Source organism: Cervus elaphus, chromosome 16 (assembly GCF_910594005.1).
Source record: "Cervus elaphus chromosome 16, mCerEla1.1, whole genome shotgun sequence".
NCBI classification, from domain to species: Eukaryota; Metazoa; Chordata; class Mammalia; order Artiodactyla; family Cervidae; genus Cervus; species Cervus elaphus.
In genome coordinates this window covers 8,588,403-8,603,786 of record NC_057830.1, presented here as the reverse complement: position 1 = coordinate 8,603,786, position 15,384 = coordinate 8,588,403, and the positions used below count along the sequence as shown (strand labels likewise).

At 43.6% G+C, this 15,384-nt stretch overlaps 1 non-coding gene across 1 annotated transcript; it reads left to right on the top strand.

The window, feature by feature from the left end:
- Positions 1 to 210: 210 nt before the first annotated feature.
- LOC122673137 lies at positions 211 to 317 on the top strand. Its single transcript, XR_006334614.1, has one exon. It is a non-coding gene; the product is annotated as a U6 spliceosomal RNA (small nuclear RNA).
- The last annotated feature ends 15,067 nt before the right edge of the window (positions 318 to 15,384 follow it).

Below are 15,384 nucleotides of genomic sequence, written 5' to 3'. Positions count from 1 at the left end.
ACGGGCGTTATAAACTTTAAAGGCCATTTTTACCAGGTCTCGAATAGGGGTCTGAGGGCCGTCCTCGGCCTTGGCCAGTTTTTTTCGGATGTCAGGTGCGAATTGGGAGATAAAATGATTGGCCAAGGTAGCTGCCCCAATGGGGGACTCCGGGGACAGTCTGGTGTATTGAACAAGGGCCTCAGTTAGCCGATTAAGAAACATGGCTGGGTGCTCGCTTCGGCAGCACATGTACTAAAATTGGAACGATACAGAGAAGATTAGCATGGCCCCTGCGCAAGGATGACACGCAAATTCGTGAAGCGTTCCATATTTTTAAGAAAAAAAAAAAAAAGAAACATGGCTGGGTTTTCGTCAGGCCCCTGAGTCACCTCATCTAGTTTGAGGAGGTTTACTACCTTATGAGAGGACGTTTCCATCTCATCGAGGATACACTCTATCATATAGCATACCCGCAGCTGGCCGCCACCCCCTTCCTGGTAGTTCCAATCAGGGTCGGTGTCAGGAACTGCCTGAGCTCCCGGGGGACGCTCGGGGGAGGGGTTGGCACTCGAGGGTTGCTATGGGAACGAGTGTGGGAGCTAACCGGAGAAAAGGAGGGAGTGACGGGGGAAAGGGGAGGATACAAGATAGGGTTAAGGGCCGGAGGATCTGGGGCCGGCGGTGAAGCCTCAGGAACAAAAGAGGCCGGAGTAGGGTTAGAGGGGGAGCGGTTAGGAGGGGCCGGAGAGGAGGGGGAGGAGGTAGGAGGGGCCGGAGTGGAAGGGGTGGGGCGAGAGCGCAACGCCCAAAAGGCCTGAACATAGGGGACCTCAGACCATTTTCCCGTTCTCCGGTAGTAATTATCTAAATCACGGAGGACGTCAAAGTCTAGTGTCCCTGTGGCTGGCCATTGTGAGCCATTATCTAGGGAATACTGAGGCCAGGCCTGTGAACACAGAAAAGTGAGCTGCTTGGGACGGATATCTCCCTTTAGTCTTAGAGTCCGCAGGTTAGCCAGCAGGCACTCTAAGGGGGTGGAGTATTGGGGATCGGGTTTGGAGGCTGTCGATCCCATGGCGACCACGGGGCGTGGAGGCAACCCCCGCTGTCCGAACGTCTTAAGACGAGTCAAGGGGAGCCGGAGGTCCATGTAGTCGCGGGGAACGTCTTCCTCATGACCGCAGGGACCTGGAAAGGCTGAAGCCGGAGGTCTACTCAGCCGCTGGGGACGTCTCCCCACCAGCTGGTGACCGGGAGGGCCCAGTAAGTGCGCACCCGTTACGGGGCCCTAGGAGGTGGTCGCCAGGGAGTGCAGGCCCCAAAGCCGAAGGGACTTACTCCGTATCCTGCCGTCCGGGGGGTTGGTCAGCCGCCTGGGTCCGAGGCTTCTGCGGCAGTGGAGCTCGAGGGGGCCTCAACGGCGAGTGCCGGGGGCTGTCACCTCGGGCCTCATGTTGGGGCGCCAGATGTTAGAAAAACGCCGCGGGAGGAAAAAAGCCGCCTCTAATGACCGGTGGTAAAGACCTTTATTGAGAGGTCGCTCTCGGGCAGAACTCCCGGGGGTGGGTGAGTGAGGAGACAAAGGAAGTCTGCGAGGTATGAGGGGTGGGGAGGGGTTTTATATCCAGGGCCGGCGTGCAAGCCAGGTCTTTTCATATAAGGAAGAAAGCATGGGCTACAGCGGTGGTCAGTGTCCGAGGGCTCTGGGTCGGTGCCTGATTGGACCAGGCTGCAGGGGGTCGGTCCCCGGAAGTTTAGCCAGCCTCCAGAATTTGCCTTGCGGCACTTTCCCGGGGCATGCCCTGACCTTTCATTCATCAGTGAGAAGTGAAGGGATGGGGCGTGAGACTCAGGAGAGGCACTGGGAAGGGAGTACTGATTCTGGGTACTCTCAGCTCTTGCTCCTCTAACCCCTCCTCACGGAAAGTCATTTGACTTGTTCCGCTCCTTCCTAAAATACTGGGAAAGCCCAACATCTGTTCCATTGCCCTCGTCTCAAAGTTGGGAGGGCAGTTTATTTCACTTCTGTAATCTCTGAACATCTGGACCTGTATAGAACTTAGTGTTCTAAGGCCGATGAGGCTGGTTGTGGAGAAAGGGGTAGGTGAGAGTTGGTGGATCCGAGAGAGGAAGTGTGGGTGAGCTGCGTTCCCACTGTGATACAGGGGATTCTCCCTCGGGCGGAGTGAACCTCCTGAAGGTGCCTGTGGCTTAGACCTTCCTGCTGATTCCTCTGAGGGCACCACTGAGGGGAGAGGGGCCTCTGAGGGAAGAGGAAGATGTCCAGCCTCAACTGGGCCTCCCAGCTAGGGGACTGGGGAGAGGGCAGTCCACAGAACACCAGCCCGCCCCCACCAAGAGCTACAAACAACCTGTACAAGAGAGCTTTCATTTGAAAACTAGCCTTTAGAAAGAAAAGTCCAACACTTCCAGAGGCAGACGGCGAAACAGAGGCAGCCAAAAAGAAGGGTCACCTGCACCTTTCAAGATCCCTGTGGATTTGCTCCCGAAAGGGAAAAAGTCACGAGCAATGAAGATGAGAACAGCCACTTTCTCTACCAATAGCTGGCTGAGAACAGCATCAACTCCTTTCTCCCTCGTTCCCACCCCGACAGAGGAGGAAAACCAGGGAAGGAAGAAGGATGGCATGTGTACCATATCCAGCTCCTTCTGTCCCACACTGCTGCAACCACAGACACAACCTAAGCTGGGGTACAAGGGAGAGAACTTTAATGAGATGGATTCAAAAATATTGGCTTGGCCAAAATGTCTGTTCAGCTTCTCCATATGGTGGCTCTGGTAGTATTCAGTTGTCTCTAACTTTATTGGAAGCAGTTTGGTTAGATTGTATTGTGACAGCTGTCATATCAGTGTGAATTAAAAAAACATTAAAATTGATGAATTTTTGTGTAGCCATTTTAAGATTGAATTTGGAAGAAAAAGAGCAACATTTTCATCATATTATTATGCTTTATCATTTCCAGAAAGGTAAAAATGCAACTCAAATGGGGGGGAGAAAAAAAAGATTTGTATAGTGTATGGAAGAAGTTCTGTGACTGACTGTGTCAGAAGTGATTTGCAGTTTCATGTTGGAGATTTCTCCCTGAATGATGCTCCACAGTTGGATAGACCAGTTGAAGTTGATGACCAGATGAAGTTGAATGAAGGAGACATTGATTGAGAACAGTCAACATTATACCACATGGGAGATAGCCAACATACTTAGGGTATCCAAATTAAGCATTGAAAATTGTTTGCACCAACTTGGTTATGTTAGTTGCTTTGATGTTTGGGCTCCACTTAAGTGAAAAAAAAGCCCACAAAAACTTCTTGGCCGTGTTTCTGCATATCATTCTCTACTTGAACATAATGAAAGCATTCTGTTTTTAAAACAAATTGTCAGGAGTGGTGAAAAGTGGATACTGTGCGATAAGGTGGAATGGAAGAGAATGTGGGGCAAGGGAAGTGAACTGCCAACAACCACACCAAAGCCTGCAGGATTTTCCTGCAATGAGTGCTGGAGTTCGGAAGCCAAGAGAGATGGAAGAGGTCTAGCAAAGTTCTGATGATAAGGAAGAAAAATCTATGTTTGTACATCTCTTACGCTTGATTTGTGATAAGTATTGCTAAATTTTCTTCTTCATCCAAAGAGGGTGATATTGTGTATATAGTGGGATTGGAAAGGAGTCCTCTTTTATGAGTTCCCTGCAGAAAACCAAACAATTCCAACAAATATGCTTTCAATTAGACCAAATGAAAGCATCATCATTCGAGGAAAAGCATCTGGAATTAGTCAGCAGTAAACACATGATTTCCACCAGTATAGCGTAAGACCACATGATGGTTTATTTGATGACCAGGCGGTAACTGCTACAGCTTGGCTGGAAATTTCTGATTCATCCACTGTATTCACCAGGCATTGCATTTTTGGATGTCCATTGATCTCAGTCTTTACAAAATTCTCTTAATGGAAAATATTTCACTTTTCTGGAAGACTATAGAAGGCCTGGAAGAGTTCTTTGCCCCCAAAGGTAAAGAGTTTTGGGAAAATGGATTTATGAGGTTGACTGAAAAATGGCAGAAGGTAGTGGAACAAAACTGTGGTGAATACTTTGTTCAATAAAGTTCTTGGTGAAAATGAAAAATGTGTCTTTTATTTGTACTTAAAGACTGAAGGAACTCTTTGACCAACTCATAGATGGACCAAGCTATAAAAATAGAAACTAGACTGCTTTTAATATTTAAGGTGACTGAGAAGTGGTAGAACAGAACTGAACCAAATTTAAGGATGCTTATTATCCAGCAGCAAGGGAAAGCTGGACAAAGTATAAAAGTAACAAGAACTTGAAAAATAAAATCTTTCACTGCGTATGTACCAACAAAGCAGGAGTCTCTTTGTTGAGTCCTTTCAAAAGCTCTGCAGCATAGCGTATCACCTTCATTTCCAGAGACAGAAATTGCAAGTCATTTGCATGACTTGTTGAAGATCACCCCGCTATAAGTGCATAATCATATTACAGTGTGATAGCAACACAGACTTGAGAAAGTCACAAGGTGGGACTGTGCCTGTCTTGGAGGAAAGTGGGCTCAAGGAAGCTCTGCTGGAAGGTAATACCTAAGCTGGATTTGAGTGATGAATAGGATTTTCCTACAATGAGAGTGCCGGAGAAGGAAACCAAGAGAGACGAAAGGGCTCTAGCAAAATTCTGATGATAAGGAAGAACAGTCTATGTTTATAGAGCAACAGTACAGCTCGTGCAGCGGGATTTGTGATAAATGTTGCTAAATTTTCCTCCGATGTTCCCCCTGAACTGTGCCTGTTTTTTGTGTTCATGTAAAAGCAGACGACCTGACCCATCTCCTGAGAAACCTGTATGCTGGTCAAGAGCAACAGTTAGAACTGGACATGGAACAACAGACTGGTTCCAAAGAGGAAAAGGAGTACGTCAAGGCTGTATATTGTCACCCTGATTATTTAATTTATATGCAGAGTACATCATGCCAAATGCCAGGCTGGAGGAAGCACAAACTGGAATCAAGATTGCCGGGAGAAATATCAATAACCTCAGATATACAGGTGACACCACCCTTATGGCAGAAAGTGAAGAAGAATCAAAGAGCCTCTTGATGAAAGTGAAAGAGGAGAGTGAAAAAGTTAGCTTAAAACTCAACATTCAGAAAACTAAGATCATGGCTTCCTGTCCCATCACTTCACAGCAAATAGACGGGGAAACAGTGGCAACAGTGACAGACTTTATTTGGACTCCAAAATCACTGCAGATGGTGATAGCAGCCATGAAATTAAAAGATGCTTGCTCCTTGGAAGAAAAGCTATGATCAACCTAGCATATTACAACCAGCATATTAAAAAGCAGAGATGTTACTTTACCAACAAAGGTCCGTCTAGTCAAAGCTATGGTTTTTCCAGTAGTCATGTATGGATGTGAGAGTTGGACTATAAAGAAAGCTGAGCACCAAAGAATTGATGCGTTTGAACTGTGGAGTTGGAGAAGACTCTTGGGCTCTTGGAGAGTCCCTTGGACTGCATGGAGATCCAACCAGTCCATCCTAAAGGAAATCAGTCCTGAATGTACATTGGAAGGACTGATGCTGAAGCTGAAACTCCAATACTTTGACAACCTGATGGGAAAAAGTGACTCATTGGAAAAGACCCTGATGCTGGGAAAGATTGAAGGTGGAAGGAGAATGGGACGACAGAGAATGAGATGGTTGAATGGCATCACCGATGCAATGGACATGAGTTTGAGTAGGCTCTGGGAGTTGGTGATGGACAGGGAGGCCTGGTGTGCCGCAGTCCATGGGATCGCAAAGAGTCGGACACGACCGAGCGACTGAGCTGAGCTGATCGATGATGTTTTCAGAAGATGCCATCTCAGCAGTTTATTTTGCATTATCTGATTGCCAATGAAGTTGAAATGTTTTATTAATCTGTTTAATTGACTTTTATTTCTTCTTTTGTGTATATGTATATATACACATGCACATATATATATACACACATATACACACACACATATATATACATACATATATATATACACATATACACACACACATATATATACATACATATATATATATATATATTTCCTATGTAAATCCTTTGCCTATTTCTGTCAGGCATTTGGTTTCTTCTTGATTTGTGAGAATTACTTAAATAGTGATTTTACTACTACGTTTTTAGTTTTTGGTCAATTTCTTAAATCCTAATAGAAGTTTAAAATATTCATCTAATCAAAATGTCTTTCACTTTGTGACTTCTATTATCAGAGTTTCTAGGAAGGTCCCATCTTTATATTCATGATGACTTTATCACTGTTTTCTTTTAGTACTTTTGCTGTTTTCTCCCTGCATGCATGTGTGTTATGTTACTTCAGTCGTGTCCGACTCTTTGCGGCCCTGTGGACTGTAGGCTTATAGAACCCTCTGTCCATGGGATTCTCCAGGCAAGAGTACTGAAGTGGGTTGCCATGCCCTACACCAGGAGATCTTCCCAACCCAGAGATCAAACCTATGTCTCTTACATCTCCTGCATTGGTAAGCAGGTTCTTTACCACTAGTGCCATCTGGGAAGCCCCTGTTTTATCCTTAGATTTATATTTCTTAGTTTGATATATTTGTAAAATTAGAAGTTAAACTTAGCAGAATTACTAGTAGCGTCATAATGAAGGCCTTGCTTTTTTTTTTTTTCTTTTCTCTTTTTTTAAGCCAATTTTGTGAACTTGAGTGCATGCAATTTTAAGTTGTTTGTGGGTTTCTCTCTCCCCTTCCTTACCTCAAATTCTCCTTTCGACTCACTTCCATCAGGTTATGGTCCTGTGGAAGATTAATGATGGCCACAAATTCCTTGCTAACCTCTCACTGAAAGGTGAAGTCTGCTTCCCCTCCCCTTGATTCTGGGCTTACTTTGATCAGTAGGACATGGTAGAAGCATTGCTTCATGACCTCTGAAGCTAGCTCATTAGAATCCCTTCAGTTTCTGCCTGGGTGGGTCTCATGGTCTGATGCCTCTTGCGACACTCCTTCCCAGAACTGAGATGCCGTGAGAAGCCTAGGACATGGAAAGGCCACATGTAGTTACTCTGGTCCATAGCCCAAGTGGGGCTTCCAGCTGACTGTCAGCATTAAATTCCATTCGTGCTGGATGTTCCAGCTTGACTGATTCCAGATGACTGTAATCTTCTCAGCTCACCACCTGAAACTCTGTGGAACAGAGGAACTGCCTGTCAAACTGCAGAATCATGAGGAATAATAGCCAAATTCTAAATACTTGATGATTTGTTACATAGTGACACATAACTGAAACTGTCCTGTCACCACCCCCGTCACCGTCACTGCAAGGAGTCATTACTGTTCAAGTGTGTTGATGATCTTTCTGCCGTCAGATCCATGGTCATTTCTTGGGTCTTCCCTTGTGTGGTCTGTATCCCTTCTTGACTTCTGTGACCTCTCACTGTCCTGGATTTTCCCCTGCCTGACTGGCTGACACCTCTGAGTTTTCTTTACCTTCTCTTTCACTCATCCTCTAACTCTTAGTATGTCTCAGAGTGATCTTGGGCTTCCTTCTCCATCTATAGCTATACACGTCTCTCCAGGAGACCTCATTAAGCCCCATGGCTTAAAAAATATCCCTGTGCTGATGGTTCTCAGACACACGGACAGGTTGATTTCTCTCTGGGACGGTAGATTCATATTGCCCATTGCTTGTTTGCCAACTCCACCTGGCTGGTCAGTAAGCTTCCCCAAACTTACATAGTAAAAGTATAACCCTGGACTCTCCTCATAGCCAAGACCATTCCTCCATCTGTTGACTTTAGTAAAAAGCAGTAACAGCCACCTGACGTTAAAGCCCAGAAAGCTAGGTGCTAAACCTTGACTTCTGTCTTCCTCAGCCCCTACATCCAATCTAGTGTTCAGTCATATGAGATCTGTTTGAAAAATGTGATCCAAAAGAATCCACCACTCCTCTTGAATTGACATCTATAGACTATGGTCCCATTTTCTCCTGTCTTGCCTCATTCAAACGATTTCCTAATTGATTGTCTTTCTTTTTTCTACTCTTGCATCTTGATGACCTAGTCTCTAAATTTCAGGCAGATTGCTCTTTGAAAATATAACTCAGATTGTGTCACTACATTGCTTCCTTATAATGGATTCCAGCTGCTTATAGATCAAAGCCCAACTCTCTCTCCTTATACTGAGCACTATGTGACTTGGTCCTTATCTTCCTCTTTGACCTTATCTCCCACTGTGTTGCCCCCCCTGTCCATGCCCCACCCATTACTTGTCTTTCTGTTGGTTCCTTGAAACACTTCAGGCTCATCACACTTAAAGCCTTTGCACTAGTTGTTCTCTGTGCCTGGAGTTATCTCTTCTTTGATCAGTTCTACCTGGTTCCTTTTTGCCCAGCCGGTTGTCCCTGGTTCCATCGCCATATTTCAGGTTTCCTTGCAGAGGTCACTTTGTTACCCAGATCAAGGAGAAACACACTCAGTGCCAGCTGTCGCTCCGATCTCACCCACCACTGCGGCTCTGTGTCACTCTCTCTCCCCAGGAAACTCATCTTCCCTGTCTCATATATCTGGTTCTTCTCCCTGTCCTCTCCCTGTTTCTGTACTTTTCCATTATTCCTACAACGGAAATGCCTGTTGTTTTATTTGTTTTTAATTTTTTTATTGGAGTGTAATTGCTTTACAATGTTGTGTTAGTTTCTCCTGTACAACGGAGTGAATCAGCTACATGTGCACCCATCGAAAATGCCTATTCTTTTTATCTCAGCATATCCTACAAAATCCACCCTCAGCCCCACCTCAACAGGTTGGCACACCTTTATTGAGTTCTCACCACAGGTCAGGTCTGTTGAGTCATCAGTGTTGGCAGCTTCACAGGCCAGACACCATTCCTTACATGCCTTTGAGAGATGACCTTGGGCTTGGTCTCTAGAGGGGTGAGGAGAGTCAGGGGGAGCTGCTTGAGGGAAGGGGAGGCTCTTGGAATTTCTCCTAGGTCACTTAATGAGAGCATCTCTGCTTTATCTGTTGTATGGTAGAATCCCATTGTAACGAGGGTGAGATTTTTAAAGTCACCCTGTGAAAACCCCTTCAGAAGGCACAGCCCTGGAAAGTGACTCTCATTAGGCACTGCCCAGCCAGTTTTATCCCCAGTGGGACTACTGTCCCTTAAATTGAGCAACACTGTCATCCACTCACTGAACACGTTCTATGGACAGTGCGTATCTGTACCTTTAAATGAAGGAGCTACATTCAGCTCATACTCTTAAAGGAAGTGTGGGCTGAGACCACACATCAGGGGTCCAGTAGCATCACACCTGCTCACTTGGTGTGGAATGACTGGCAGAGTCCCACACGATCGAAGTTGCTGATTTTGTGTTTGTGGGCAGTAACCAAGGTGGCTTGGGATTTTGCCCACTGACTGCTTTGTTTACGGAGCATCTTACCTTTCATTTAAATACAGGGCTCTGCTGTTAACATGTTGAAACCACAGCTCCACACATTGCTGTGCTTCAGCAATTTGCTGAATTTGCATTATGCAATATGCATATGTAATATGTCTCGGGGATGATCTGAGGCCCACAGCACAATTATTACTTTCAAGCTCTAGGAGCAGGGAATTCATCACCTTGCGCTATAGATACAACCACGAGAACTGTGGCTACGTAGGATTAAATCAAGCTGTTTTGGCTAAAAAGAGTTATCAAAGTGCTTTATCCCCCCTTTATATTCTAAATTCTCAGAAAGTGAGGTTATTAAATCAGCAAGGTGAAGAGAAAAAAAGGTTCCCAGTCAAATAAGTTGAAAGCAAATTCACTAAGCATTGCATGAACTGAGTAATTAGGATTTCCAATCCCTTATTAAAGTACCCCAGTGGATTTCAGGAGGGGAATTTCCCCTGAAATTTGCAATGTATCAGCAGAAAGGACTTGCTGAGTAACATGGCTGTGCATTTTAGGAGGCCAGTGCATTCAGTTTATGGTGCATGCTCAGTCGCTTCAGTTGTGTCCGACTCTTTGTGAACCTATGAACTGTAGGCCACCAGGTTCCTCTAGCCATAGGATTCTCCAAGCAAGAATACTGGAATCGGTTGCCATGCCCTCCTCCAGGGATCTTCCCAACCCAGGAATTGAACCTGCGTCTTCTGCATTGCAGGCAGAGTCTTTATCACTGAGCCACTGGGAAAGCCCACATTCAGTTCATTCACCCAGTATTTGTTGAGTACTTACCTTTGCCAGGCAGTGTTCTATATGAATTAGGCTGTAACCATTTACAGTGTAGGCAGGGCCTCAACTTTCAAGGAGCTTACATTCTAGTGTGGACGGAGAGACACAGGTGATAAAAAAAATATGATTTTTTTAAAATTCAAGCATAGTTCATTCAATACATAGTTGACGTACAATATTATGTAAGTTACAGGTCTGCAATATAGTGATTCTCTATATACTCCATTTATACTCCACTTATAGTTATTATAAAATATTGACTGTATTTCTTATGTTGTATAGTATATCTTTGTAACATTTTATACATAATAGTTTGTACCTCTTAATCACCTACCCCTACGTTTCCCTTCCCCCCTCCTCCCCACAGATAGCCGCTAGTTTGTCGGCTATATTTGTGAGTATAGCCATTGGAAGGTTTTAAGCATGAGAATGGGATCATTCATTATTTGCTTGTTGTGTCAATTTATTCCCCTGCAGAAGAATTAGTCAGAGATTCTGAATTACATCACATAGAAAGATTTGAAATAATACTGGTCCAGGCCCAATCTTAGGGATTCTGATTTATCAGACTGTTGAAAACTGGAGTATTGGGTGTTTCCTTGTGTTTCTGCTGCGCAGCCCTGCCATCTGTTCCCCTTTTGCTGAAAGTGCCTACAATAGAGAAATTAAGATCATAGTTTATTAAGGATATGTCTTCCTTCTTGGATGGGAATGACGCTTAACAATTAATGCAGCAGAATAGCTAAATTCAGAAATGATAGCAGAAACTTAATACCACTACCATTGTTTGTTTGAGTACCTGCTATATCTCAGGTACTGGGATAGTACTTTCTGCACCTTATCACATTTATACCTTGTAAGAAGCATGCAAGAAAGCAGATAAAGTCCCAGGTCTTGTGGCCAGAACATGTTTGCCTGAGCCTTGAGGTGAGAAGAGAATTGTTGCAAAGATGAGCCATCAGACAGGCCTGGATGGTTTCTTACTCTTGTCTGTGTGTGCATACTGAGTGACTTCAGTCACGTCCGACTCTTTGTGACCCTACGGACTGTAGCCTGTCAGACCCCTCTGTCCAGGGGATTCTCCAGGCAGGAGTACTGGAGTGGGTTGCTGTTCCCTCTGACCCAGGGACTGAACCCAGGCCTTGTGCAGCTCCTGCATTGCCGGTGATTTCTTTACCACTGAGCTGCTGGGGAAGCCCTACTGTTGTCCATAGAAGGACCCAAGATTACCCCATTGGGTTCAATATCTGTCTCATATATTTCTTATCAATCATCAAATAGAAATCTTCCTTTATTTTTAGTTGATCTGAATTGATATTTAATTAGTATATGGTTTTAGAATTTCCATGTCCTAAACCTTGTAGACTCCATTTCCAAGGCTGAGCTATCTTCATTGGTGCTAAGGGGAATTAGTGTATTCACTCCAAAATCCTATAAAATGTTCAGCTTTTAAAAAAAAAAATGTTCGGCTTTGTAATACTCTTGGCCACCTTCTTAACCTTTTCAATGGGGGGAGTATTGAGCCCTGCTAGGCAGCAAAGAGGGAGAAACTGATTCAACTGTCACTTGTGCAATCAAAAGGCTTCCTAGAAGATAAGACATTTCATCTGGGTCCCACACAATGAGTTAGGAGTGAGCCAGTGGAGATTGAGGGAGGAGAGAGGTTTGAAGATGGGAAAAGTCTTCTCAGAGCTTTGCAACGCCCTGTGCAAAGGCACGAAGTTATCAAGGAGCTTTTGAGGGATCTCTGAGTGGCTCAGAGTGACCCGATGTTCTGGGGACAGAGTGCAAAGGGCACTTTGGGAAGAAAGACTGTGCGCTTCCGTTCTAACCTCCAGTTCTATTATATCAGCATTGATATGACCGAGGATAGCGATCCTGAGGTCCAGCTTTCAAACCAGTTCTGCTCCTTCCCTTGATTGGCACCTCCCAGTAGCATCCTTTGAACCCCCAACAAGATTCATCAGGTGGGGCTTTTCTGCTCCCTGTCCAAATGTAGAGACTGGTGAGGCCACTGGTGTGGGGGACAGTTTCTCTGTGAGGAAGAGCAAAGTCTGTGTGTGTGTGTTTGTGTGTGTGTACACATGTGCAAGTGTAATTGTGTGTGAGAATGTATGTGTGTGTGTGTGTGTGTGTGTGGGCATGGGAAACTAACGTGTGTGTGTTACGTGTCTGCGGTTGGAAGGAGACAGAGAGGGCTGGGAGCCGACACAGTGAAACAAGGTCTCACTTTGTTTCAGAAGCTGAGGGGTTAATACTGACTTCACAGAATATAGTGCCTTTGTCTACAGAAACACCTGGCATCTTATCTCAATCTCTCCAGGATTCTTGTTTCACTCTTGTAGGATACATTTAAATTAACTTGCTTTGATAGTCTTGAGTCCACATGGGAGATGACACAAGATAAAAATGAGCTCATAGTACCAGAAAAGGAAAAAGCAAAACTGCTGGCTTGCCCATAACTGTTGACTCAAGCCATCTGTGAGCTGATACCCCTCAAGAGATTTTTGACTTTCCTTGTTGAATATTTTGCACAAATGCGAGAAGGGCGTGAAAATGTTAGATAGTGTTCGCCCAAGGGAACAGAATTCTGAGATAAAGATAATAGTTATATATAAGATTCGCTGAGAACTTAGAGGATGCTGAGCAGTTTAGGACAATGTTAAGGCATTTTTTAAAAAATTGAAGTCTAATTTACATACAGTGAAATGCACAAAACTTGTGTGGTTTCATGAGTTCTAACACATACAGCTATGCAACCCACATCCATACCAAGATATATCAATACCATTCCAGAAAGTTTCCTAAAATACTTGGTACTGTCACTGTTTTTGTTTTTTTTTTTTAATTTCATTTTGTTAACACCAAAAACATTTTCTATTGGGGTGTAGCCGATTAACAATGTTTTGATGGTTTCAGGTGAACAGTGAAGGGACTCAGTCATACATTTACATGCATCCTTTCTCCCCCAAACTCCCCTCCCATCCAGGCTGGCACATAATACTGAGCAGAGTCTATACAATAGGTTTTTGTTGGTTATGCATTTTAAATATAGCAATGTGTACCGTGACCTTCCCAAAGTCCTTAACTATCGCTCCCCTCACGGCCCCGCCCACCCCGGCAACCATGAGTTCGTTTTCTAAGTCTGTGAGTCTCTTTCTGTTTTGTAAGTAAGTTCATTTGCACCATTTCTTTTTAGATTCCACATATAAGGGATGCCATATGATATTTCTCCTCTGTCTGACTTACTTCACTCAGTATGCCACTCTCTAGGTCCATCCATGTTGCTGCCAATGGTCTTATTTCATTTTTTTTAGCGACTGAGTTATATTTCATTGTGTGTGTGTGTGTGTATATATATATATATATATATACACACTACATCTTTATTCATTCCTCTGTCAATGAACATTTAGGACGTTTCCATGTCTTGGCTATTGTAAACAGTACTGCAGTGAACACTGGGGTGCATGTATCCTTTCAGGCCGTGATTTTCCTTTGGATATGTGCCCAGGAACGAGATTGCCGGGTCACGTGGTAGCTCTATTTTTAGTTTTTTACAGAACCTCCATACTGTTCTCCATAGTGGCTGTACCAATTTACATTCCCACTAACTGTGAAGAAGCATTCCCTTCTCTCCACACTCTCTCCAGCATTTGTTGTTTGTGGATTTTTTGATGATAGTCATTTGCACCAGTGTGAGATGATATCTCATTGTAATTTTGATTTGCATTTCTCTAATAGCTGGGACTTTCCTGGTAGCTAAGCTGGAAAAGAATCTGCCTGCAATGCAGGAGACCCCAGTTTGATTCCTGGGTTGAGAAGATCCACTGGAGAAGGGATAGGCTGCCCACTCTAGTATTCTTGGGCTTTCCTGGTGGTTCAACTGGTAGAGCATCTGCCTGCAATGTGGGAGGCCTGGGTTTGATCCCTGGGTTGGGAAGATCCCTTGGAGAAGGGAACACTTCACTCACTCCAGTATTCTGGCCTGGAGAGTTCCATGGACTGTGTAGTCCATACGGTGACAAAGAGTTGGACTTTTCTCTAATAACTAGTGATTTTGAATATCTTTTCATGCACCTACTGGCCATCTGTATGTCCTCTTTAGACAAATGTCTACTCAGGTCTTCTGCCCATTTTTTAATGGGTTGTTTGTTTTGATGCTGTTAAGTGTCAAAAACTGTTTGGTACTATCACTGTTTCTAATTTTAACCTTTCGAGTGGGTGTACTCTGGTTTCTCATTGTGGTTTTATTTGTATTATCCTAATGATAATGACCTCAAGCTTTTTCTCATGTGTTTATTGGTCACTTAAATAACACCCTTGGTGATATATATGGTTCAGGATTTAGCCTATTTTTATATTGGGTTTTTTTTTTTTTTAATTGAGTTGTAGAAATTCTTCATATATTCTGAAGTCTAATTTACTATTTTTTCTTTATGGTTAGTGTTTCCTGTGTCCTGTCTAATAGATCTTGCCTGCCCCAAGGTTGGAAAGATATGTTTCTTTACTTTCAGTTTTTATATTTAGGTCTGTGACTCATTGCAAATACATTTTTGGTGGCTGGTGTGCATTATTGTTTTTCATATACACATCTGCATCATTTGCAGAAACACTTTCCTTCCCCCTTTGAATTATTTGGCCCTTTATAAAAAGTCAATAGAACGTATAAATGTAGGAATATTTTGGACTCCATTCCACTGATCTATCTTTGTGTCATTGTCTTGATTACCTTAACTTTATCTTAAGTCTTGAAATCAGGCTAGATCCTCCAACTATTTTCTTTCACAGGATTGCACTGAATTTTCTAAGTCATTTGCAATTTCTTATGCATTAGAATCAATCTATCACTTTCTATAAAAAAGCCCATGGGTTTTTAATTGGGATTATATTAGGTTTATCAATCAATCCAGAGAGAAATGACATGTTAGCAATATTGGGTTATATGATCCAAGAAGTGGTAAATTTCTCTGGTTTTTTTTTTTTTTTACAGTATTCAAGTTTTCTAAACATTGTTTACTAGTTTTCAGTGTAAAGCAGAACTTGCCAAGCTCTTTTTTGGTAAAGGACCAGATACTAAATATTTTAGACTCTGTGGGCCAACATGAAAAATCAGATATTATTTATATTCTCATGTAAGAGGT